We start from the raw sequence: 24,577 nt of genomic DNA on the forward strand, positions 1-24,577 counted from the left end.
CATGCTAGTGAGCTGGGTTGGGGGAAAGGGTGGGTCCCACCAGATCAAGGCTTTGGTATATTACCTGTTTCCTGAGTTCTGCTCTGTTCTCCACTGGTGCAGTCTTCTTTCCTGTTGATGTTTTAGGATTAGTTGTATTAACTATATTTTCATAATATATGTGTGTTGGGAGGGGTTCTGTCTCACCTCTCATGCCACCATCTTGAATCCAGAAATGCAATTGATTTTTATATACTGATCTTGTATCCTATAGTCTTGTTGAACAAGTTTACTAGCTCTATTATAGATTCCTTGAGGTTTTCTACATACAAGATTATGAGATTATAAAGATAGTTTTACTTTCTTACCAATTAGCATGCCTTTTGTTTCTTTTTCTTGCCTATTTTCCCTGACTAAAGACTCCAGTATAATGTTGAGTAGAAATAGGGAGTACAGAGACATCTGTAGCTTGTTTCTGATTTAAGGGGAAAGCTTTCAGATTCTCACCATGAAGTATGATGTTAAGTATGATACTGGGTGTCTTGCTGCCCTTTTATCAAGTTAAGGAATTTCCTTTTATTCCTCTGGTTAAGTGTTTTTATCATTAAAGTACATTGGATTTTGTCATGTTTGTTTTTCTGCATCTGTTGAGACAATCATGTGGTTTTGTCCTTTATTCAGTTAATAAGGTGTATGTATTACATTGATTGATTGTCGTATGTTGGACCAACCTTGAATTTCTGGACTGAGTCCCACTTGGTCATTGTATGACCTTTTTGTATATCATTAGATTTGATTTGCTGGTATTTTTTTGAGGACTTTTTCATCTGTATCTTAGGGAATATTGATACAGGATCACTTTTAATGGCTGCATAATGGATATACTATTATCTAACCAATTAGACTTAATTATTTCCTTTGTTTTCATTGTTACAATCAAGGTTAAGCTCATAACTCTTGCACATACAGCTTCACACTCTTTCAAGATCATTTTCGTAGGATATGTTCCTACAGATGGAATAACTGAACCAAAGATTATGCAGAGATTGTCTTGTCAGTGGCATTTTGTTTATAGTATTTTTGTTATTCGCAGAGGTTTTCGATTTTCACTAGTGAAATTTGTTCTCTTTTTATGTATTCTGCCTTTGGATGTGGGCTCAGAGGGGCCTTTTTCAGATATATAATCTCCTCTCTTTTCTTCCAGTTGTTACAACATTTCTCTCTCCTTCAATCTTTATTCCATAAGAATTCGTTTGGTACATGATTCAAGGAGGCAGCCTTTTTTTTTTTTTTTGCAAATGATTAGCCAATTTTTCCAGTATAATTTAAAAAAATAATTATGTCCTATGAAAAGATGCTCCACATCGCTAATTATCAGGGAAATGCAAATTAAAACCACAATGAGATATCACCTCACAGCAGTTAGGATGGCCAACATAGAAAAGAGTAGGAACAATCAATGCTGGCAAGGATGTGGAGAAAGGGGAACCCTCCTACACTGCTGGTGGGAATGTAAACTAGTTCAACCATTGTGGAAAACAATATGGAAGGGCCTCAAAAAAGTAAAAATAGAAATACCGTTTGACCCAGGAATTCCACTTCTAGGAATTTACCCAAAGAAAACAACTTCTGAGATTCAAAAAGACATATGCAGCCCTATGTTTATCACAGCAGTATTTACAATAGCCAAGATAGGGAAGCAACCTAAGTGTCCATAGGTAGATGAATGCATAAAGAAGATGTGGTACATATACACAATGGAATACTATTCAGCCATAAGAAAGAAACAAATCCTACCATTTGCAACAATATGGATGGAGCTGGAGGGTATTATGCTCAGTGAAATAAGTCAGGCAGAGGAAGGCAAATACCAAATGATTTCCTTCATTTGTGGAGTATAACAATGAAACAAAACCGAGGGAACAAAATAGCAGCAGACTCACTCCAAGAATGAACTAGTGGTAACCAAAGGGGCGGGATGGGGGATGGTGGTTGGGGAGGGAGGGAGACGGGGATTGTGGGGTATCATGATTGGTGTACATGGTGTGTGTGGGGTCACGGGGAAGACAGTGTAGTCCAGAGAAGACAAATAGGGACTCTATTTCATCTTACTACACTGATGGACAGTGACTGCAATGGGGTATGGGGAGGACTCGATAATAAGGGTGAATGTAATAACCACATTGTTTTTCTTGTGAAACCTTCGTAAGAGTGTATATCAATGATACCTTAATAAAAAAATAAAATAAAATAATTGTGTCCTAAGATTCGTAATGCCATCTTTATCATACCCTAGATTCTTATTCTGGGGCTTTCTTATGATCCATTGGTGGCCTTTCTATTCTTAACCATACCATTGAAGTTATTTTAGTTTTCTGGTTTATTTTAATATTTGGCAGTACAAGTCCCCTTTCGTATTTCTTTTTCAAAAATGTTCTTCTATATGGAAGAATGGATTACTCTACCAGATGAATTTTAGGACAATTTTATAAAGAATTTTCTTCATATTAGAATTTTTATTTGTTACAATAAATTTAAAAACATTTTGTAGAAGATGAATAGTTAATTGGAATATGATTTTTTTCATTTAGTCCTCCTCTTTGTTGTTCAATAAATGTTATAGATTTATTGGGGGTGACTACAATTTTCTTACCAGGTTTATTCATTGAAATTTTATATATATTTTTGCTTTTAAGTAAGATTTGTTTAGCAAGCAATAAGTTGTTTAACTATATTATTTTATTATACAATTTAATACCTATTTGTCTTAGAAGGTACAGTGTAAATTTTTTTAATAAATGGCTGTCAATCCCAGAGATAACCATTCTTAACATTTTGTATATATCCTTCTATTATTAGATGTACTTAGGGAAGTAAGACACCATCACATGAAAGACTTCATAAACTCGCTTCTACTTTTTGTGTCTGCCCATCATTTTTTAGCTTTTGGGAACTGCCCTTCTTCTAACTAGCTGGGCTGTCAGTTACCCAGGTCCGTTCCCCTGCTGCTGGGACATTGTATCACACTGGGCTGCTTTTCTAAGGAATGTCTCTCTTCCTCTGAGGTCTCAACTGCTACGGATTTCTAATCCTGCAATGATGCTAGGAAGGGCTCTCCCATCCCAAGAGCACCTGTGTTTGAATGAAGTGAACTTAGGGAAGCAGAGCCCAGAGGTGATGAGAAGCAGATTCCCAGTGACATTTGAACCTCTAGGTTTGTTGGCGCACAGCCAGCTTGAATTCATCCCTAGACTTTCCAGTTAGCTGAGCCTAGAAATTTACTGTTCTGCTTCAGCAAGATTGAGTTTGAGTTCTGTCAGCTGCAGAGCGCTGACCACTGCCTCCTTCTGTGTCCGCACCATGGTGACATGTGCTAGTGGAACCCCTGGATGAGTTAGGTCCCTGTGTCCCCCTGACCCCCAGGAAGGTGGATGTTCTGCAGTGAGAGCAGGTTGCATGCATTGTGCCTCACGCTTTCTTTAAAGCCAAGAGGGAAGGCCACCAAAGGTGGCAGCATTTGCCGAGGTGGCATGGGGCCACGATTACAATACACCCCTGGCAGGGGAAGGCCAGCTCTACGCTGCGTGACCTCAGCTCCTTACTGTGGTCTGTCATTAGAAAGGGGGAGTCTGTGCTTGGGGGATAGAATTACAGTGAACACTTATTTCATTCTAAATGAACATCTATTGCATTCTAAGTAAATACATCCCATTTATCTAGAATGAAAAAGAAATCTCAACACCTGACCAGAGCCTTGGAGATTCAGATGCCTTACTTCTGAGATCCCTTTAGTCAGCTCACCAGAACCACCTGCTTTGAAGTGCTTCCTGACTGAACCCGACTTCCCCATCCCACCTAGAACATTCTTCAGCCCTCAGGTTATGGCAAGTGAGGGGCCCTGTGTCTTCAGGGTGAACGCATGTCTGAAGAGCAGACTGGCTTTTCTTCTGTTTGGTAACCCAAGGAGCAGTCGGCAGGAAACTAGTCAGCCTGCATCTTCAAACCTGTATGTGTTAGTAGGGACAAATCAGGAGCCAGGAGGATAGAAATGATTTTTCACTTTGTGTGTGTTTGTGTATGTATGTGTATAAGAGAGAGAGAGAGAGATTAAGAGACAGATGGAGAGAGAGGGAGAGAGCGAAGCCTTCAGAAGCCCTGGAGAGCAGAGCCCGCCTGCTTCCTGATTGAGGCATTGCTCAAATGCTCACTGCCCGGGCCCCTTGCGTGTGGTTTCCTCCCTGGCCAGCACCAAGCCCCAAAATAGTGTGGCTGACTTGCTGATCGAGGTCAGCAGCTCCCGAGAAGCACGAGAAGCAAAAAACTTCACAGTAAGTACGTAGTTGGCTATTATTTAAGGAGGGGATGGAAAATCTTAGAACAGCTCTGTCCGGAGGAAGGGGTTCTGCTTTAGGTGTGTCTAATGTGCCCAGGGAATCATGACTAAGGCATTTTTAATACATTCTTTTGTGGTTTGCAGACTGGATAAGTTAATGCTGTGTACATACTTTTTTGGGCTAAAAATGGATTTGAAACTCAGCTTCTGACATCTTGAAAAAACAGTCTTTTCTCACTGCCTGCCATTTTTATCAAGTAATTGATGCTAAATATATAAAGTTCCTTGTAAAGAAATCCTCTCTACAGGTGCTAATTACTAGTAGTGCGGAGATGTATTTTCACAACCAAGTTGAATAGCGCTGTCTCTGTGCATTCTTTTTACCCAGTGTGGGAAGTCCAACATCCTGTGGAGAGAACCAAAAACTAAATGAAAGGTCTAGAGCCTTCTCCCCTTGAAGACCAGCACAGTGGAATGCACCCTCCCATTGTAAGAGGGCCTGATAATGTCCCAGTGCTTAATATCTGGGCCAAACATTGTACTTAGGAGGCCTGGATGGCAGAATTTCAAAGATCTGACAAAGATAGAGGCTTTTCTAGGAAGTTACTTTTGTATGGTTTCTGTCTGACGTTACTTTGCCCCACCCCTCTGGCAAAGGGCACAGCTCCTCTCATATATCTCTTCAACTACATTTTCTAGACGTTTAGTTTCTGGTTTTTATTTCCTTTTTCCGCTGAGTCTAATTTCTTATTAGAATAAAATATTTAGCTCAGTACTGTAGGAAGCTGACATTTTAAGTTTCTTTGAGGAGTATGATTTTCCCCCTCTCATTAGAATGCCAACTGAAAGGCTTATGGGGGCTGCTTATCCGGTAGGGCTCCCCCAGATGGCCCCGTTTGGGCTCCTTCACTGCTCAGCTCAGAGCCTATACACTTTTACGTGGTTTGGCCTAGAGCAGCCGGTTCACTCCCTTTAATCTTCCTTTCACCAAGTGAGTTTATGTCTCAGAGTTGTCTGAGCAGGAGACACCCACAAAAGCAGGGAGAATACAAAATTAACAATCATAAACTTTCAGTTGAAACAGATACTGCATGGGAAGTGTCTTCCTCACTTCAATTTTTTTCTAGAACACATTATCTTGTTTTGATATGATATGATAAAACACATCAGAGTGCTACCTGTGTGACAGGCACAGCACTCAAGGTCTTCACAAGCATTATCTCATTTGATTCTCAAACCACCGGTGTGGTGGCTTCATGATGGTCTTCACTTTTGAGGTGGGGAAACAGGCCTTATGTAACTCGGCAGGGTCAGCCCAACTGGTGGGTGGAGTGGTACAGCCGGGACTGGAACTCTGGTCTTTCTAAGCAGAGTAAGTTCAGAAATTAGAGAAAATAGGGACTCTACCTCATGCCTTCAGACAACTTAAAATGTCTGTATTTCTTTCTACTTGTACAACTAGATATATATTATAGCACAAAGGTTTTTTCAAGTATTGTTAGATTCACAATTATTTTTTTATTTTTTGTGGGTTATAATGTTCAAGTGATTGTTCCATAAATTACTTAACTGTACTTGAAAATTGGGTTGCCTTTCTGTGTTTTTATTTTTTTTGCTATTATAAATAATACTTCAGTAGCTATCTGTCATACAACTTTTCCTATATTTTTGAATTGTATCTGTCTATAGAATGGATTCTTTGATGTGAAATTACTGAGTAAAAGGGGCATGAACATTTCAATGGCACTTGGTACATATTGCTTAATTATTCTCTATCAGTACTCTGTGTGAGTACCAGTTTAATTTTATCCTTTGCACCAAAGACTACCATAAAAAAAATAGGCAAAAGAGAACCCCTTTTTTTGTAATTTTGCATTTCTTTTGATATAGTCAGGCTGAATATTGTTTTCACATGTTTGTTTACAAGTTGTATTTTCTCTTTTGCTCATTTATCTTTTAGGACCTTAATGCCTTTTTTTTCTTGCTAATTTATATGGGTTTTTAATGAGATTTATTTGCCATACTTTTGTCCATTTTTTTCCTAGACTCTTGTTTACCTTTTTACAATGAGAGTTTTTTTTAAACATGCAGCCACTTAACATTTTTACATAGTCACATCTGTCCTTTCATTTTCTAACTCTTCTTACATTAGAAATCTAAGACCCTCTAAGTTCCCATCTAATTTTTACTTTGGTGGGTAATGTGAAAAGTGGACTTAAACTGACTTAAAAAAAATACTAAACAGTTTTTCCAATATCATTTATGAGCAATCTTTTCTGTTCTCTAATACCTTACAGTTTTGTCCTTTTATACCTTCAGCTCTTTATGTTAAAAGATTTTTCTGGTTTATTTATAGGAGCTGACTATTTCTGTGCCATTATCACACTGTGTTAATTTTTGTTGCTTTTATAATCTGTCAATAGAATGAGTTGTGTGGAATAATCTTGAATTAAAATAAGGGATTCATGAAGTACATGGGCTCTGGGGGCAGACTGCTCAGTCTTAACTTACTGTCCCTTAGTCTTACTATTTGGAAAGTGGAAATAGTAATAGTGTCTACCCCATGGTTATTCCAGTGAGGACATAAAAACTAAATTTAAAAAAACACTGGGAGAGTAGTTGATGTGTATAGATATGTATTTCATATATGTATGTTTCTCATATAGAGTCAAATGTGTCGTTGTTTCCCTTTGTGGCTTAAGACAACCTTTCATGTAATCTTGGGAGACAGAGAAAACTATACATTTGACTCTATATACATTGAGAAACTTGGTACTTTAAAAGGCAAGTGACAGAGAAATATATGTGACACACATATCCCAGAGGATTACTATCCATTATAAATGAAGAATTCCCACAAATCAATTAGAAAAAGATAAATACATAAAAAAAGGACAAAGACAATTTATAAACAGGCCACTTACATTTGTTTTTATAAATAAGCAATTTACAGTATAGCTGATCAGTAAACATAATGTTCAGTGTCTGTAAGAACCAAGAGAATGCAAGTTCAAATACTAATGAAATATTGTTTTCCCTGCAACAGCTGAAATCATGAATAATACCCAGCATCAGTGAACACCTACAGAGATGGGCGTGGGTAGTCCCAACTAACAGGAACAAGAATTAGGCTCTTCTGTACGGCAATTTTACAAAATCTACCAAAATGCAAAATGTAAAGTAAACCTGTTTTTAAGCATATACAGTATAATCGCATGCACATGAACATTTTCATTATTTACATTAAAAAACCTAAACTCTATGTGTGTGTGTGTGTGTGTGTGTGTGTGTATAAATTCATATTTTAAAAGTACTTCATATATAATATCGAGCTATTTACTATGTTGCCTCTTACGATGGCAGTAGAGGCAAGGTCTCGTCCACCTTTTGCTAGATATATTTCTATGTCAAATTTTGTGAGTCTGTATTTGTCTGTTATTTGTGTAAAATAAATAAACATGTTTTTCCAGGCAAAAAAATTCTAGGGAGCAGGACCCCCCCCATGGAAAGGTTCAGGGCTGGGAAAGTACAGAGCAAATTTTAAGGAGAATGAGCATTTGGATGGGAGTCTTTTATGTTCTTTACAGGTTTAAACTTAATGTTTGAGGATAAGAACCAAGGAACTTGTTGAGAAAACTCAGCCCAAGAGGCATAGAGGAGAGTTGATTTGTTGATGAGCACTGATCTCTAAAGAGCTCCTATCCCTGTTTTTAGGCTGCATCCCCAAAGGGGTGGTTCACAGACCCTGCCCCAGATGGGCTGTGCTCTTCACCTTCCTTTCCATCTGTGCTCCTTATTCTGTCTTAAAAAGTGGTGACCAGTGTTCACAATAGCAGTGCATCCAGCTGCTCACCCAGCAGAGGCTTGGAGCCTGGTCCCAGGGCACTGCACTCGTCTGTGCGGATTTGGGGGTGAGCAGCAGAGCGAATGAGCCAGGCTCGTGGAGCAGCAAACACACCACCCAGCTCTTTACTCACTACCCACTGTTGCTGTGGGCAAGCTACCAACTGGGGAGCTGAGCTGGAAGGTGATAGAAGAGAGTCCCATTCAGATGGGCTTTGGGTGCAGAAGGGGCAGATGAACTGGGGCTGCTCTATAAAGAGTGAGAGTGGGATGTCCATACTTCTTTGGGTTCCCCACCCTTGGCCACATCTGACCAGTTGGGATCTCACACCAATTCCATCACTTCAGTCTCTGGCGTTCTGCCCCCTTCCCTCCACCCCTACTGCCTCTTCTTCATTCATGTTGCTGGGACCACTGTTTCCCAGATTTCAGCCATTTTATTCCTCTCCATAGTTTCTGCCATAGCCAGATGCTATCACTTACTCATTGAATTGCCTAAAACTGGCTTACATTATTAAGGTATTTTAAAAGGAAACTTTGTAATGTACTGTAAACAAGAAACAATGAAATAATGCAATAGTTAAAAATTAAAAATTTATCAGTAATGAAGGCAGAACTCTGTAACATGGTCTGTAAGGCTACAGGGCTGCTTTGATGACAAATGGATGCTATTTATGGAAGGAAATGTCTTAGGTTTAGATATTCAGCCAGTAGGAAGTGACTCTATCGTCCATGGATTCAGGACAAGGATGATGAAAGAAAGATGAGAGAAAGAGGAGGAGACTGGAGAGCATTTATTTATTTTGTACAATCATGAGGTGAGTTAAGCCAGGGACAGGTGACAACAGGGGAGACAGAGGTCCCTCTGAGACAGCCTTCAGAGCTCACCTGGTATGGCAGGAAGGAGCAGAGCCCACGAGAGCCTGAAGCGTGGCCTAGCTAGTGGCCCCTGGGGAAGGGTTTATGCAGCAGATGGGAGGAGATCCTAGGGGCATAGTTTGAGTTGTAAATAAAAGTCTTTTACAGAGCCTAGGGACCTGAGAGCCTCTCTGGCTCCTACTGCCTATGGGGCCCTGATTGGTCTCACTGATGAGGTCTGAGCACAAGTAAAGGGTTTCCGGAGTCCTGGCATCACCTGCACTGTGTGACAGCCTTCGCCACATGGGGTCCCAGCAAAGTGCTGCAGCAGCTTCTGTGAACCACCTGGACTGCTGAGCACAGGGCATCTCCTTGCTGTCACCAGGGAGGGCTGGGCCCACTTGATGGGGTCAGGGTAGTGAGGGGGCTCCGCAAAGCCCCCCTTGTGTGCCAGCTCTCCAGCTCGGTGCCTTGGGGCCCCCTTGCTCGCCTCCCTGCAACCTCAGGGCCTTTGAGTCCCTCGAGCTTGCACCCTCTCCAGCCAGACTCTTTCTTTCTCTGGCCCTGCTGGTCCCTCTGCCTGCCCATGTCCTTCCATTTCATCTGTTGGTGCCTGCTATCCTGGAAACGTCTCTTCCTTACAGACCCTTTGCAGGCCTTCCTCTCTGACTTGGTCATACCTCCCCTCAGATAAGCACTATAGCTCTGTGTGACTGTCTTCAGCAGTTTTTCATAGAAATCTTGTATTCTTGGGAGTGTATGGTAGTCCCCTGCTCTAGACTGTGAGCCCAGGGTGAGCAGGGAATGTGTTCATGTTTTCTCATCCCTGTGTGTGGTGCCCCCCATAGTGCCCAAGGCAGCAGGTGCTCTGAAAGGCTTGTTGAGTGAACAAATGGATGGAACAGCCCCCAGCTTGTCCAGTGTATACACGAGTGAGTTTCCATGGTTCCTTTTGCGCCTGACCTTTCTAGTCGCAGTGCAGCTAAGGACAGAGAATAAAGGGGTGTGCAGGAGAGGGGCTGGGTAGCAGGGAGATGCAGGGCGTGCATGTGAACCATGGTGGGGGGGCCTTGGAGTCTATTTCAGGGGACATGGGGGCCCACTGGAGGATGTTGAGCAAAGGAGTGACAGGACCCAACCTATATTTTAAAAGAAGTGCTGTGGGGACTCTCTTGTCCCCTCCTGGTGTGAGCCGGGAGCTCTTGTCTTTTCACTTTATCTCTAAATAAAAGCCTTTACCTTGCTCTCCTACCTTGAGTGTTTGTGAAGCTCATTCTTCAGCTCTTGTTCAGCTTTGTGAACAAGAACCCGGCATCATCTTTGGGGGCTCACCCAGGATAACCTCAGAGGTGAGTATCAGCATCTAAGCCTGCCTTTTCTTTCACTGTCCTTATAGAAGGAAGCTGTCTATGGCACACAACATCAGGTGCTCATCAGCCACTTAAATGGGACTAGCCCAGCTGCCGATCTCAAAGTCTCCAGCGACAGGTTCCCCTGCATCTCCCTCAGTGGATTCCCCCTTCTCCCTTGGGAGCCAGGAAAGTCAGCTGAGTGGAGGCCAGGATTCCCTTTCAGAGGCATCTCCTGGGATGCGAGGGACTGAGGAAGGCCATGGGCAACTGCGAGAGTCTAGGCTGAGGCTACACTTCAGCGGCTTCTCAAAAGTCCACATGTCTGGAATCAGACCCCAAAGCCCAACTGGGTATCTGTGAGGAGTGTCTCTCTCTCTGTCTCTGACTTCCAGCCTGCTTCTTCAGGTCGCCCTGGCCTCAGTGAGGCAGGGGGCATCCCTAACTCTCCCCTAACTTCATCAATTGCACCAAACCTGATGCTCACCACCGCAAGGTAGGAGACCTACGCTTTGCTCTTATTCCTGACTTAATGCTGCACTCTTTATTTCATAAAATGTGTCTGGGCATCCGTTAGCCACGTAAAAGATGATTAGGGTCGGCTACCAGTCTTAAGTCTCAGGTGAAAGTTTTCCCGGTGTCTGCCGCTCCTTGATTCCCCCGCCTCCAGATGGACGGGAATGACGGGGAGGGGCTGAGCCAATTTCCTTAACTGCCTATAAAACCCCCTAGACAACACACCACTATGGACTCTTTTGCCCTTACTGGCATGAGCTGGGAGCCCTGTCCTTTCACTTTATCTCTAAATAAAAGCCTGTACCTTGCTTTCCTTAAAAAAAAAAAAAAGAAGTGCTGTGATAATAGGGATGAGCAAAGGTCGGAAGGGGATCCAGGTGGACTTGGGGTATATCCTAGCCAGAGATCTGATGGCATATAGCCATTCTGGTCATCAGGATCCCATTATTTGTTGCTTTGATCAATGAGCTAACTTTCCACAAAAGAGCCATGATGCAGCCCTAAGTTTCTCACATTAATATACACATAGAACTTTAAGATTAACCATTTGCTGTCCATGAGAGCCAGCACAGGTGGCCACGTGCAGTGGCAGAGGCTCTCTGCCCTCCCCCATGGGGCCTGCCCAAGAAACGCCCCGTCCTGCCAGACTGCTACTGTCTTCACAGACAGAAGGACAAGGAGGCACTCTGGTCTACTGAGCGAAGTCCAAACTCCCCAATCTGGCCTTCGGGTTCTCCACAGTCTGCTGCCAACCTTTCTCTGGGGTTGTTTTGCTCTATTTCCCATAAACACTCACCTACTGCTGCCAAACCAAGCCACTCCAGTGCATGTGCCCCATAATCGCACCTTCTCTGCATTTGGATGTGCTTCTTGCCTGGAAAGCCCTTTCTTCCAGTTTCTGCTGTCCCTTCCTCCCTTCATTCTGAGTTGTCTGAGTTCACTTGGGCATCTTAAACACAGAAGTTAATTTTCTTACAGTTCTGGAGGCTGGAAGTCCCAGACCAAGGTGTCAAAAGGCTGGTCTCTTTTGAGGCCTCACCCCTGGCTTTTATATGGCCATCTTGCTCTTGTTTCTTCCACGGCCTTCTCTCTGTGCACATTGGTGTCCTAATCTCTTCTTATAACACCACTAGCTATTGGATTTGGGCCCACCCAGTATGACCTCACTTCACCTTAATTATCTCTGTAAAGGCTCTGTCTCCAAATACAGTCACATTCTGAGGTACTGGGGGTTAGGACTTCAACATATGAATTTGTGGGACACCATTCAGCTCATAGCAGGGGTCTAGCTCAAATACCACTTCGTCCTCAAGCATCTCCCTGTCTTCATGCATCATAGCCCTTTTCCAGACTTCTTTCTAACACTCTGTCTTTTGGTGTTCATTCATCCATTCATTTGAAATGCCAGGAAACACTTACTGAGCACCCTCTGATGCTCACATCCCCAGGTGAAAAATATGGTGCCCCACCTGGCTGTTTAGGAGAGAGACAGACAATCCAGTTGTAGCAACTGCAGTGCAGCTGCCAGGTGCCAATGTTCAGGCCAGTGCTGGGTCAAAGCCAGCAGAAAGCTGACTGAGTGAGGGGATGCCCCAGCCCAGCCTTGAGTGGTGAATGGGTGCTAGCATGTGGAGGGCACAGTGAGACTACCTAGCCAGGTGGGATGGTGTGTGTGAAGGCCTGGATCTGTGAGGGATCCAGGTGCTTTGAAGGAGCTGCAAACAGTCCAGGACGGGAGACATCTCTGCACTGGGTGTGTGAGAGAATGGTGAGAGGTGGGGCTGGAGAACTGGGGCCGGGGCTGGGTGTGAGGTCATGAGAAGCCTGGCATATGGAATTTGGTGTCTATCCTGAAAGGGGTGGTAGTGGTGGAAGGTTTTAAGAAAGGAAGGGACATGAGCAGGTGTGTGTTTAGAAACTTACTGGCAGCGTGGTGCAGACAGTCGCCTTGGCCCTGGCTCTAGGTATGGAAACCAGTGGTAATTCTATTCCCAGTAATGCAAAGCACTGGAAATAAAGAGCAGAGGAAGATCCAGGAATCAGAGTGACAGGACTTGGTGACTGGCTAGATTCTGAGTCTTGGTAATTGCTGCCATTTTGAATGTGTGATTTGATGGTTTTTGCTAAATGTATGCACACATGAAACTGCCACTACAGTTAAGATATTGAACACTTCTATCACCCCAAAATGTTCCCTTTGTGTCCCTTTACAGGAAGTCCATTCCCAGCCCTGTACCCTGCCTGCTGGCCCGGCAAACACTGACCAACATTTGTCAGTATACGTTATTTTTGCCTCTTCTAGAATTTCGTATCAGTGGAACCATAAGCTGCGTGGTACTTTGTGTCTGGTTTCTTTCACTCTGTATAATGCTCATGTTGTTCTGTGTATCTAGTTTGTTCCTTTTATTGACAGGTGTGGATGTAGTATAATCCAATGAGCCATTCGCACCTGTGCATGTGTGTGGTGCCTCTGTACAGATTCTCCAGGGCTGCATTTTTTTTTAACATAGATGAACTGATGAGCTTTATTGACAGCACAGTATTCAAGGACTGTACTTCTGTCGGCCACCTGTGAATGAGTTTTTGGACCTCTAGACATTTAGGAAGGTAAGTCCCCAACTTGGCTGATCGGAGTTGCCCTTATTCAGTTAGAAGGGGGACTCACCCCTGATGGACTGAATCAAGACCCCAGGGAGAAACCCCAGGCATATGTGCTTTTAATCAGACTTTCAGGTAATTTTGATCAGCCAGGTTGGGGAACCACTGCTCCAGGTGACTCCATGGGAGCAGCAGCTGTGGAGTTATAACATTGCTAGTCCTGTCGGCTTATCACTGAGTGGCCATCTAGTCTGAACTCCTGGGTGACATTATTCTTTCTGCGTACTGACCACACCAACTTTATCTGCCACAGGTCATTCTGGCCATTTTTTTTCATCAATTTATCAAACATAAAATTCCTGAGCACTTATCAGTGTAAAGCACTGATCTAGACCCTGTGCATAAATGCAGAAGTGAATCAGATTTGGCACTTAGGATTGGCACATGCAGTCATGTAAGAGAGGGCAATAAATGTAAGAATCACATAGGTAAAATGCTTGGAATTTAGAGGCACATCAAATAATTTCCAGCTTTTTATGGATGTGGAAAGGTGGTAGTCATATAAGTTATAGGAAGAAGTATATTTGACCAGGGCCTTGAAGGATGGACAAGGTTGTGCATAAAGGGAGGTGGCTGGGAGAGGGCAGGGCAAGAGAGGGAGCAGGAGGAAAGCAAGAGAACAGGCATGGAGGTGGGCCAATCCATGCTGCGGGGAGCTGTGGGAGGCCCACTCAACTAGAGCATGGGAAGAATAAGGAGGCAGAGGAAGAGGTTGGCAGGGAGGGCTTGGGCCAGAGCGAGGAGAGCCTTAGGGTGTGTTCATTCAGCCCCCTTGAACTTTGGTGGATACAGTTGGTGTGTAAACACTGCCACCATCAAGACTGACAACAGTTCCTGTCCCCCCCAAATTCCATTGTACCTCTTTATAGGTAGCCTCTTCAATATCTGTTTTTCAACACATCAAGTTGTTAACTCAGTTCTGACACTATCTACCTGGAGAGAGTGCCAGGTCCCACCGGTGAGGGCTCAGTCCCATGAGACCACCCTCAGTTCAGATGCCCACAGGGCCAGGTTGTCACCTGCGTTCTGGCCAATTTGCCAAAATCCAGAGGTTCCTACAATCCCATCTCAGGTTCGATTTACTGGGTGAGAAGAACCTGCAAAACACGAAACTGATTAAGGACTTGATTCCTGCATTTATAAGGAACTCACACAACTCAATAACACCAAAACACACAGCTCAGTTCAAGTCGGTCACAGAACTCCAAAAAACATCTTCATACTTTTACCAGTTTATTACAGAAGGTATTACAATGGATGCAGATGAAGAGGTTCATAGGGTGAGGTCCCCGGCCCTGGGAACCACCCATCTGTTTTCTCTCCCTGCAGCTTTACCTTGTCCCAAATGTTATATAAGTGGAATCATATAGTAGGAAGCCCTTTGGGTTTGGCTTCTTTTCACTCAGCATAATGCATTTAAACTTCATCTTTGCATGTACCAGTAGTTCATTCTTTTTTTACTGGTAAATAGTTTTTCATTATTGTCAGGTTGTTTCCAGTTTTTGCTGTTGTGAACCAAGCTATGAATCAAGTTGTTATGAACATTCATATTACAAACGTTTTTGTAAACCCAAATTTTCATTTCTCTTGGATAAATACTGGATTAAGTACATATTTAATTTTGTAAGAAATGGCTACACTCTTTTGCAAAGCAGCTGTACCATTTTGCATTTCTACTAGCAGTGAATGACAGTTCTAGTTGTTCTGTATCCTCAGCACTTGATATTGTCTTGTTTTCTCTTTTTAATTTCTAGCCATTCTAGTTGATTATAATAATATCTCCTTGTGGTTATTTGCATTTATTTATTACTTATTTGCTTTCTTAACATAATGATGTTGAGCATCTTTTCACCTGCTTATTTGCCATCTTTGGCAAAGTGTCAGTTTAAACTTGTACTGCTTCTTACTGAGTTGTGTGAGTTCTTTATAAATGCAGGAATCAAGTTCTTAATCAGTTTTGTGTTTTGCAGGTGCTCCCCATCCAGTCTGTAGCTGGTCTTCTCATTTTCTTGACTATGTGTTTGTAAGAACTGAAGTTTTAAATCTGGAGACCAACTTACCAGTTTTTTTTTTTTTTAAGAATTCATTTTATGGATCATGCTTTCAGTGTTGTATGTAGGAAGTCTTTGCCTGACTCAAGGTCACAAAGATGATCTCCTCTTTTTCTAGCATTTTTCTAGTTTTATTTAGCTTTTATATTTAGCAGTGATCCATCTTTAACATTTACTATGGAACAGATGCTGGGCCCAGAGCTATGGAACCAGAGGAATGAAAGAGTACTCTGCTCAAGGTTCATCTAGGCTGGGAGTTGAAGGGTGGAAGAAAAACAGGCAACAGAATGTTAGGCCAGTGTAAGGGGTGCTGTGTTTGCTGATTGTGGTCGGGAAACAAGACTGTGCCCTGGACAAGAGGCCAGAAACTGAATTTAGCAAGGACTGTAGCAGTTAGGTTGAAAGTAGGAATTAGGGGTGGGAAGCCCATTGTTCTGGGCACGGAGAGGCCTCTGGGAGGCCTGGATGATAGAGCATCTGCCAGTCATTTGCTGCCTGGGGTCTGAGTGCAAGACGCCTGGCAGGAGTGGGCAGAACACGCAGTGTGCCTTATCCCGACATGGAGAGAAGGTGGGGGTGGCTATACCACATGGCTTATGCCAAGCTCTCTGAGGGACAGGGTACTGTCTTCACTGAAAGCCAGTCAGACACACTGTTTCACAGAGAAGCCATCCTCAGGGGGCAGCCGCCATGCAGTTGCATAATTATCTCCAGCTCCCACCCTGGGGACAGATCAAGAGCTGTTGCCCTACTGCTGTTCCCTGGAGATTCACTCCTGAGGACTGTGCAAGGATGTGTCATGACAAGGTAATCGCAGGAGCAGCCTGCAACATTATCCCTCATATTTGTGGCTAATGTGTGTATGTAAAAGGCAATACTAGAAGCATTTCATACTGGGGAAAGATAGGGCATATTCCAGGCACTGAATAAATTAACCCTGCAAAGCACAGCAGTTTGCTTTCATTAGCCAGCTGGCACTACAGGAAAATAGCTGGAGCCTGCGGGTTAGAAAAGAATATTTCAGGAATGCAAAAACAAGAAATCAGCTGCATTCAGTGATTTAACTTAATCTGGTAACAATAAGGAAATCTCACAGTCTGTGTAAAGGGACAGACTTTGCCCCATTGCTCGAAAAGGGGGCCCACTATGACCCTGGGGCAGCCAGAGTGACAATCGGGTGTCAGTTAGGTCTGGGTACCCTCTGTGCCTGTAGAAGCTCCAGGGAACTTCTGTCTTCTCATTTCTTTCTGGCAATCCCATGAGTGAACACAGGCTGCTGACAGGCTCAACTACTGTGCACCCCACCCCTTCACCCTCCCCTGCCTGGCCAGGGCACTTTCTGGGATGGCTGCCCCTGTTATATCCACTGTACCCAAGGCCTTACTGCCCGATGTCCTCCAGACACCTCCCCACAGCTGCTGGGGCCACCAATGGGAGCCTTGCTGGCAAACTGCTACCTCCTCCCTACCCCTGGGCCCTGCCACCGCCAGGTTTCTCTGTGGCTGGGAGGTGCCGGAGAGCCAAGTGTTCCATCCCAGAAACAGGAATACGATGGGAGTCCTCAGAATTTGCTTCGATGGTCTAACTCCAGCCTACACCCCTAGTCTCCTAGGATAGTAGTAGCAGTTCTGCCTGGAGGCTTTTCAGTTCTAGACAGACAGATTGCCAGGGCCCCTCCCCAGACAGCCTCCTAACACACCTGAGCCACAACACTCGATGTGGGTGGGATCCAGCTGAGACCCTGAACTTCTCAACTCTTGTGACTTAGGGCTGCCTTTGCAGAATAATGTCATCGTTATAGAAAATCCACTTCTCCCTGATGGGTGTCCTTCATGAGTCTCTCAGGAACCACAGGGCTCTGAAGGTGCCTTATCAGAGAAGACTACCATCACTGAGCAAGACGCAGGAGAGAAACAAGAGACCTGTCTGCATTTTCCCCCCTTAATTCCCTATTATTTCCCTATTATTCTTTATTTTACCAAGCTCAAAATTTAGTCTGGTAATTAAATTGCACCCCCTCTCCACCCTCCAGTACACACGCGCACGCACACACACTGACAGAAACTCGGCAAGACAAGCTGGTCGTCTGCCGGGTTTCCCGCCCTCGGCATCCTGTGGGCACTGTCTCTGACGTGAGGTGCAGAAGAGTGATGAGGAACAGATAGAGATGAGCACGTATCTTCCAGGGGCACAGAATTTAAATAGCCATGATTAGGTGCTAAAGGGGAAATGTGCGTTTTGTGACCCACGGATGTGGCTGGCTGGGGGGCTTGTTACCGTGGCGACGGTCTCCGGTGTGTGGGAATCAGAAGTGGGTGTGGGTGGGATCAGCGCGTGCGGTCGGCGGACCTACCTCTCCACCCGTGGATGGGGCTTTCATCACACATGGCCCGTTTGCATCTGTGCTCAACAGTGCTGGGGGGGAGGATTTGTACCCTCCCTCCTGGGTCTCCCGTTCAAGTGCACCGAAGCACATGGGTGGAGGGCACAGACTTCTTCTGGGTGGGTAGGGCAGTATGCCCTGCAGTTCTCACATTGTTCCTTGAGGAAATAGGACAGAGTGAGTTAGAACAGGCCTGCCTGTTGCCTTGGAAGCCTGGCCACTGAAATCACAGTGCTGTGACTCTTGTCCCTCCTGACTTAGGAGCCCCAGTTAGAAACAACAAAACAGAAAAGGCTGAATCAAGAAAAGGCAGTTAGACTTGACACTAAATTATTGGGTCCCTAAATCTGTGGTTACCATCAGCTACCACTTACCGAAGTATCTGACATAAATTCATGTATTATTATGTTTCAATCAAGACATCTGAAATCTTAAACACCATAAAAATGTAATACAAAACACAAAAAAATATTACTTACTATTACTGTGAAACTAGGATGCACACCAAAATTTTTAAAAGCCATCCTTTAGGAATAAATTCAGGAAATGAGATGAAGCAGTAGATACTTATAGAGATTTGGTGTTGAATTAACATGTTTCTCAAGAATGTTGTAAGTTAGATTCATTTTTATAATGCTACTGCTTATACATCAACATGAATATTATTTTTAAGGTAATAATGCTAGAAGGCTCTGTATCTGTATCAATGGGTTTCTTGTCCTGAAAGCAGTTTTGGGATTGGATTTTTTCCCAACTGTTTAGACATTTATAAGTCTTACAGGAAACGGATCACCATAGCTTTATACTTCTATTTTGGTTTTGACCATTAATTTAACATCTGCTTAGTGAATGATACCCATTTGCAGGGCTCTGAGCTGGGGCCTATGCTCCTACCTAATGAGGGAGATACCTGCATGAATTTCCTCAATGAAAGGCAGAATCTAAATACTCATTAGCTAATATTTGTTGAGCACATACTATGTGCCAGGTCCAGTGTAAGTGCCGGGAACACCTTGATGAACAAGGGAGGTAAGGCCCTGCAGTCACCACCCTCCCTGGAGGTAGAGGGAGGCAGATAATCAATGACAATGATAGTTTGGAGATAAAGGCTCTAAAGGAATGAGTAGGGGGCTTGGCGGGGGAGCTACTCTAAACAGTGGGTGGAAAAGAGCTGGGGGAACATTCCAGGCCATTTATTATTATGTTTCAATTCATTTATTATTATGTTTCAGTGTGGGGAACAGTGAGTTCAGAGCTCTGTAGAGAGCCAGCCCAGCATTTCAAGGAGACACAAGTGCAGCCTCAGGGGAGAGCTGGGGACTGGGGTGGCCTGATGGCAGAAAGGCCATCTGGGGAGCTGCATCACTCAGGTGAGCAGGACAGGTGGACAGGGACAGGAAAGAGGAGCTCCTTCCCCAGAGACAGCCAGTCCCGGGACGTTTGAGGTGGGAGTATTAGAAAGAGGAGAGTACATCTGTAGAGGGAGGGCTCAGGGAAGGGCCAGAGGTGAATGCCCCAAGAGGAGAGCTGCTGGGCCAGAGGAGAGGCATCGGGTTTGGCTGCACAGCAGGTAAGCAGTGAACGTGGGTTGGCCTGTGCAGTCCTTTACTTTGGAGCAAGGAGGAGCAGCAGGCCAGCAGGGTGGCCTGGAGTGGCCCTGCCTGGGTCTTCATGGGGGTGAGCAAACTCCTGGGCCTCAGTTGTCACTGACTGTGAAGCACGGGTGACAGCAGCCCCCTCACGGGCAGTTGGGAGCATTAGAGAAAGTAATCTGGGAATCGCTGACCCGTGCATACCTGCACCCATCAGTGTTGATAAGTGTTAGCTTAAAAATAAGTTAAAGTGAAGGGTTATAAGCAGAGAGTGACCATCCCAGCTGAACTTCCAGAAGTCTGTTAGGAACCCAGGGAGGGATGAGCCTCAGAAGGAATTTCTTAGGGGAAACATAGGAGCTGCTGCTCAGGTGGGTGCTGGAGAAAATGCAGGCACTCTCAGGGCCCAGGCTGGGCAGCTGTGGGCTTGAAAACTGGGACCCCCAGCAAGGAGTCTGAGGTTTCTAGTCTGGGAGAGCAAGAGAAAGGCTGATATGACAGAAACGGGGAAGCCATGGGGAGCTTGGCTGCTCAGGGTCAGAGCTGTGCACAGTGCTAGTGCTGGCTCCTCCCTGGCAAATGACAGGAGGCTGGCCCTGGAAGGCTCAGGGGCCAGCTGTGCAGGTAAGTTATCAGACAGGTCTCTGAGGCCTTAGGAAGCCTCCTAAACTGGGGCAAGTTCCTAAAGGGGGGACAGCTGAGCCCAGGTCAGAAGGTGGCATTGAAGTTAGCCAGGCCAAGGGGGCAGGGAGGGTGTCCTGAGCTTTCTCTATTTGCCCCCTATGTCTCCTGTCCAGCTCTGTCCACCAGCGACTAAACACTGCATCGGGGCCCCCTGCCTTCCTGGTGAGCTGGTGAGAGCACATGGGAGGGAGGGGAGGAAGAGGTTGAGGCCTTCCTTTCCCCAACTGCCTCCCGGCAGGTTCTCCCTGCGTTGGCTGCCTGTTCTCCGCTCCAAGGTCACAGCTCTTCCTCAGCCCAGTGCTCTCTGTGCTCTCTGCATTCCGACCGCTTCCTCTCACCTTCCCTTGCTGCTTTTCCAAATCCTGCCCACTCCCTTGTAAACATTTCCTTTCTGAGCTCTCCTCAGTTTCCCAGGTGATGTCCAGGCAGAGGCAGGGCCACGTGGGGGCAGGGGGTGGGGGGAGCCAGAGCAGGGACTCAATAAATAATGTGACTCAAGTTGCTTCCACCTAAATAGTTATGAAAGCCTCTGATTCCCTCCTTGTTCTGCTTTATTCCTATCACATTTTTAAAACTTGTAGTAAAATACACATAATTAAAATGTACCATTTTAACTCTATTAAAGTGGACGTTTAGTGGCATTCAGTGCATGCACATTGCTATGCAGTCATCACCACCATCCATCTCCAGAACTTTTTTCACCTCTCTCACTGAAACTGTCCCCATTAAACCTTAATTCCCAACCTCCCCTCCCCCAGCCCCTGGCAACCACTATTTACTTTGTTTCAATGAACTACTTTAGGTACCTCAGGGTAAGTGGAATCATACATTGTCTTTTTCTGACTGGTTTATTTTACTTGGCATAATATTATCCTCAAGGTTCATCATGTTGCAGCATGGGTCAAATTTCCTTCCTAAAAGGCTGAATAATATTCCATGGGATGTATGGACCACATTTGGTTTATCCATTCATCTATCAATAGACACTTGGGTTACTTCCACCTTTTGACTATTGTGAATAATGCTGCTATGAACATGGGTGCACAGATCTCTCTTCCAGACTCTGCTTTCAATTACTTGGGAATATACCCAGAAGTGGATTGCTGGATCATACAAAAATTCTATTTTTTATTTTTTTGAAGAACTGCTATACTGTTTTCCACAGCAGCTGCACCATTTCACACTTAAATTACTTGCAACAGTGCACAAGGGTTTCATTGTCCACATCCTCACTAACACTTACTATTTTCTCTTTCTTGGCAATAGCCATCCTAATTGTGTGATGTAGTATCTCATTGTGGTCTTGATTTGCATTTCCCTAATGATTAATGATGCTGAGCATCTTTCATATACTTAAGGCCATTTTTATATCGTCTTTGGAGAAATGTATATTCAAGTCCTTTCTCCATTTTAAAATCAGATTTACTTTTGTTGTTGGGTTGTGGGGGTTCTTTAAATATTCCGGATATTAACCCTATCTAAGTCTGCTCAGGCTGCTGTAACAAAGTACCAGAGACTGAGTGGCTTAAACAACATAAATTTGTATCTTACAATTCTGGAGGCTGGGAAGTCCAAGATGAGAGAGCTGGCTGGTGCTGAGCAGGTGAGAGCTCCTTCCTGGCCTGTAGATGGCTGCCTTCTTCTCACTCTGTCCTCACATGGACTTTCTTCAATATATGCACATGGGTGAGATCTCTCTCCCTCTCTTACTGCTATCAGGTTAGGACCTCACCTTTTCGACCCTATTTATTCTTAATTTACCTCCTGAAAGCCCTGTACCCAAATACAATCACACTGGGGATTAGAGTTTAAACATATGAATTTGGCATGCAGGGACACAGTTCAGTCCACAGCAAACCCCTTATCCATGGGCTACCTTTTCACTCTGTTGATTGTGTCCTTTAATATAAAGAAGTTAAACATTTTGATATATCCAGTTTATCTATTTTTCTTTTTGTTGCCTATGGTTTTGGCCATATCTAAGAATTCATTGCCAAATCCTGAAGCTTTTCCCTTGTCTTCTAAGAGTTTTAAAGGTTTAGCTCTTATGTTTAGGTCTTTGATCTACTTTGAGTTAATTTTTGTGTATGGCTTAAAGTAAGGATCCAACTTCATTCTTTTGAAAGTGGATACCCGATTTTCCCAGCACAGATCACTGAAAAGAGTGTCCTTCCCTGTGAATGGTCTTGGCACTGCATTATAGTTTTTATTCTTAGTGACTCTTCAATAGATCTTTCAAAACTATTTCTATAGAAAGAGCTCTTGAAGTATTTTATTTCTGTCTCCTTTTCTTCTGCCTTGGCTCATTCACTCTTTGATGTGAAGCCACATTTTAGGTAAGAAAACAACTGTTCATTAGTGGCCACCCAGCACTGTGGGATGCCAGCTTCTCAGTAAGGCTTTGGAGGCAGAAGGGTGGTCCAGGGCAGTGACTCTGAGTTCTTGGTCTCAATATAGCTCCCAGATTACAGCCTCTCTCTAGCGTTGTTGGCTTAGTGAGCAGACTCCCCCTCTGCTTCTTATTCCAGATTACCCCCTATTTGTTGTGGGTCTCTGCTTTGTGGCATCGTTTCATAGTTTCTGCAAATTTTCTTTTTCTTTTCCATTTTTGAGGTTTGTTGTCAGGTTTGAGATGGTGGTGTCAGTGATGTACAAATGTTCTTTTCCATTTAGATTTTGTTTTATCACTTCTTGATTCTTGTTTTCTTTCAATGACTTCTTTGCTGGCAGGTTAGATGGCTTTCAGTTTGCCGTTTTTCTTCTGATACTGTGGAGATCTGTTCTTTCCCTTGTTTACTGGGAAGGAATCTAAGCTAATGGGATGATTTTTTCATCTCGAGCCCACAGGAAATAATATTGTTTTGAAGAGTTTCTTGTAGCCTCTAGCTGAAGTCTGGGATTCCCTCCATTGCTCCCAAATCAGATTTTCAGTGTTGGGAGACAAACCAGGTGCTGGTCTAAGAACCAGCATGCGAGGACTCATTCTTCCCCTAGAACTAAGTTTCTCAACCTTGACTACTGACACTGTAGGCCGATAACTCTTTGCTGAGGGGATGGCCCCTTGGTTTGCAGGCTGTCCTGCAGCATCTCTGACTCTGCCCAGTAGCAGCCCCCAAGTTGTGAGGAACAAAACATCCCCATAATTTGCCAGATATCCCCTGGGGACAGAACTATCCCCCACCAACGCCCAGCCCGGTTTTGAGCTGCTACTGTTGAGGAGGTCAAGAGCAAGCTCAGCACAAGTTCTAAAAAAGCCCTAACTAGTTATTTTCAATATGTTGTTCACTTACATTCTATTTCCTGCCGAGTCCCTTGGTGATTGAGCTATGTGAACACTCTTACTTTGTTAGTTCTCAGACTTGAACGCATTAGCTTTCCGCTTCCCGGTGCTTATTGTACTTGCGGGTGAGACTTCAGCACCCTCTCCCACTCCCAGAGATGCTTGTTATTTTGTGATTGTCCAGAATGGTTTCCCAGTTGCCTTTCTGCTGTCTCGCCGAAAAAAGGTAATACATCTGAGGCCTGGAACAACCCCCCGTCACAGGCTCTAAAGGCAGCAAGCAGTGTAATTTGTTTTGAGGGGGCAGTAGAGGAGCAGGGGCTCTTTCCCCAGGGCTAAAAGCCTGGCCTCGCTGTGTTCCTAAAATAGCTGTTCCCTAGTCCATCTTCCTCCCGCCTGTCGTTCTTTTCTACTTCATGCCACAAACTTATGAATTACAGTTGAAATATAAGCCTTACACTATTCTGAGGAGGAAAGAAGCTTGGTAAGAAAATATAAAGTTCGAAAGCTTGAGGAAAACACCCGTGAGAAGACCCTGCCCCATCCCTGTAGAAGCAGGTCCCTAGAATTCACTGTGATTCCTTGGTTAGTTTGATCCTTTGAGATGGTTGAGGAGGATTTTCAGAAATCAGGGAATTAATAATAGAAACTTTTCTTTTTCATCTTGTACTTGGCCAGAGCCCATCTATTTGTTTTCTGTTACTAATTCACATCCATAAAGCAAGTGTTATTCACCTGGCATTCACACCTGTGTTTATCTTTCAGCTCATAGTAGTAGTATTAAGGCTGGGGCCAATTCTAATGTCTGTAACATATCTGCTCTCAGTGTTTATTTTCCTCTTTACCTTACCTCTTTTACATTTCCAGATGAAAACAGGCTGCTTTGTGTACAAGAAAAGCACTTTCCTTAATTCTGGATGTCTGTCTGGCTCCTGCTACAGAGCACAGATTTAATCGATACACCACTGTGCACTATTGAATTAATAAAGCAGAGCAGCCCTCCACTGATCACAGTAAACGGTGTTTGTCGGGAAGGCAGCTAATGTTTGTT

General features: G+C 44.2%; 1 protein-coding gene across 15 annotated transcripts in view; it reads left to right on the plus strand.

Moving 5' to 3' along the window:
• Positions 1 to 24,577, plus strand: part of SPECC1 (sperm antigen with calponin homology and coiled-coil domains 1) — a 292,535-nt gene that overhangs the window by 52,076 nt on the left and 215,882 nt on the right. Inside the window, exon 1 of one of the 15 annotated variants that reach the window (XM_037012983.2) lies at positions 4,095 to 4,311. The exons of 13 other annotated variants lie outside the window; for them this stretch is intronic. The gene's annotated coding sequence lies outside the window, so the exon portion shown is untranslated. Of the gene's footprint in view, positions 1 to 4,094; positions 4,312 to 24,577 lie in introns of those variants that run through there. One more of the 15 variants, XM_037012991.2, reaches the window with a different exon arrangement.

The sequence above is a fragment of the Manis javanica genome, chromosome 4 (assembly GCF_040802235.1).
Source record: "Manis javanica isolate MJ-LG chromosome 4, MJ_LKY, whole genome shotgun sequence".
Classification (NCBI taxonomy): domain Eukaryota; kingdom Metazoa; phylum Chordata; class Mammalia; order Pholidota; family Manidae; genus Manis; species Manis javanica.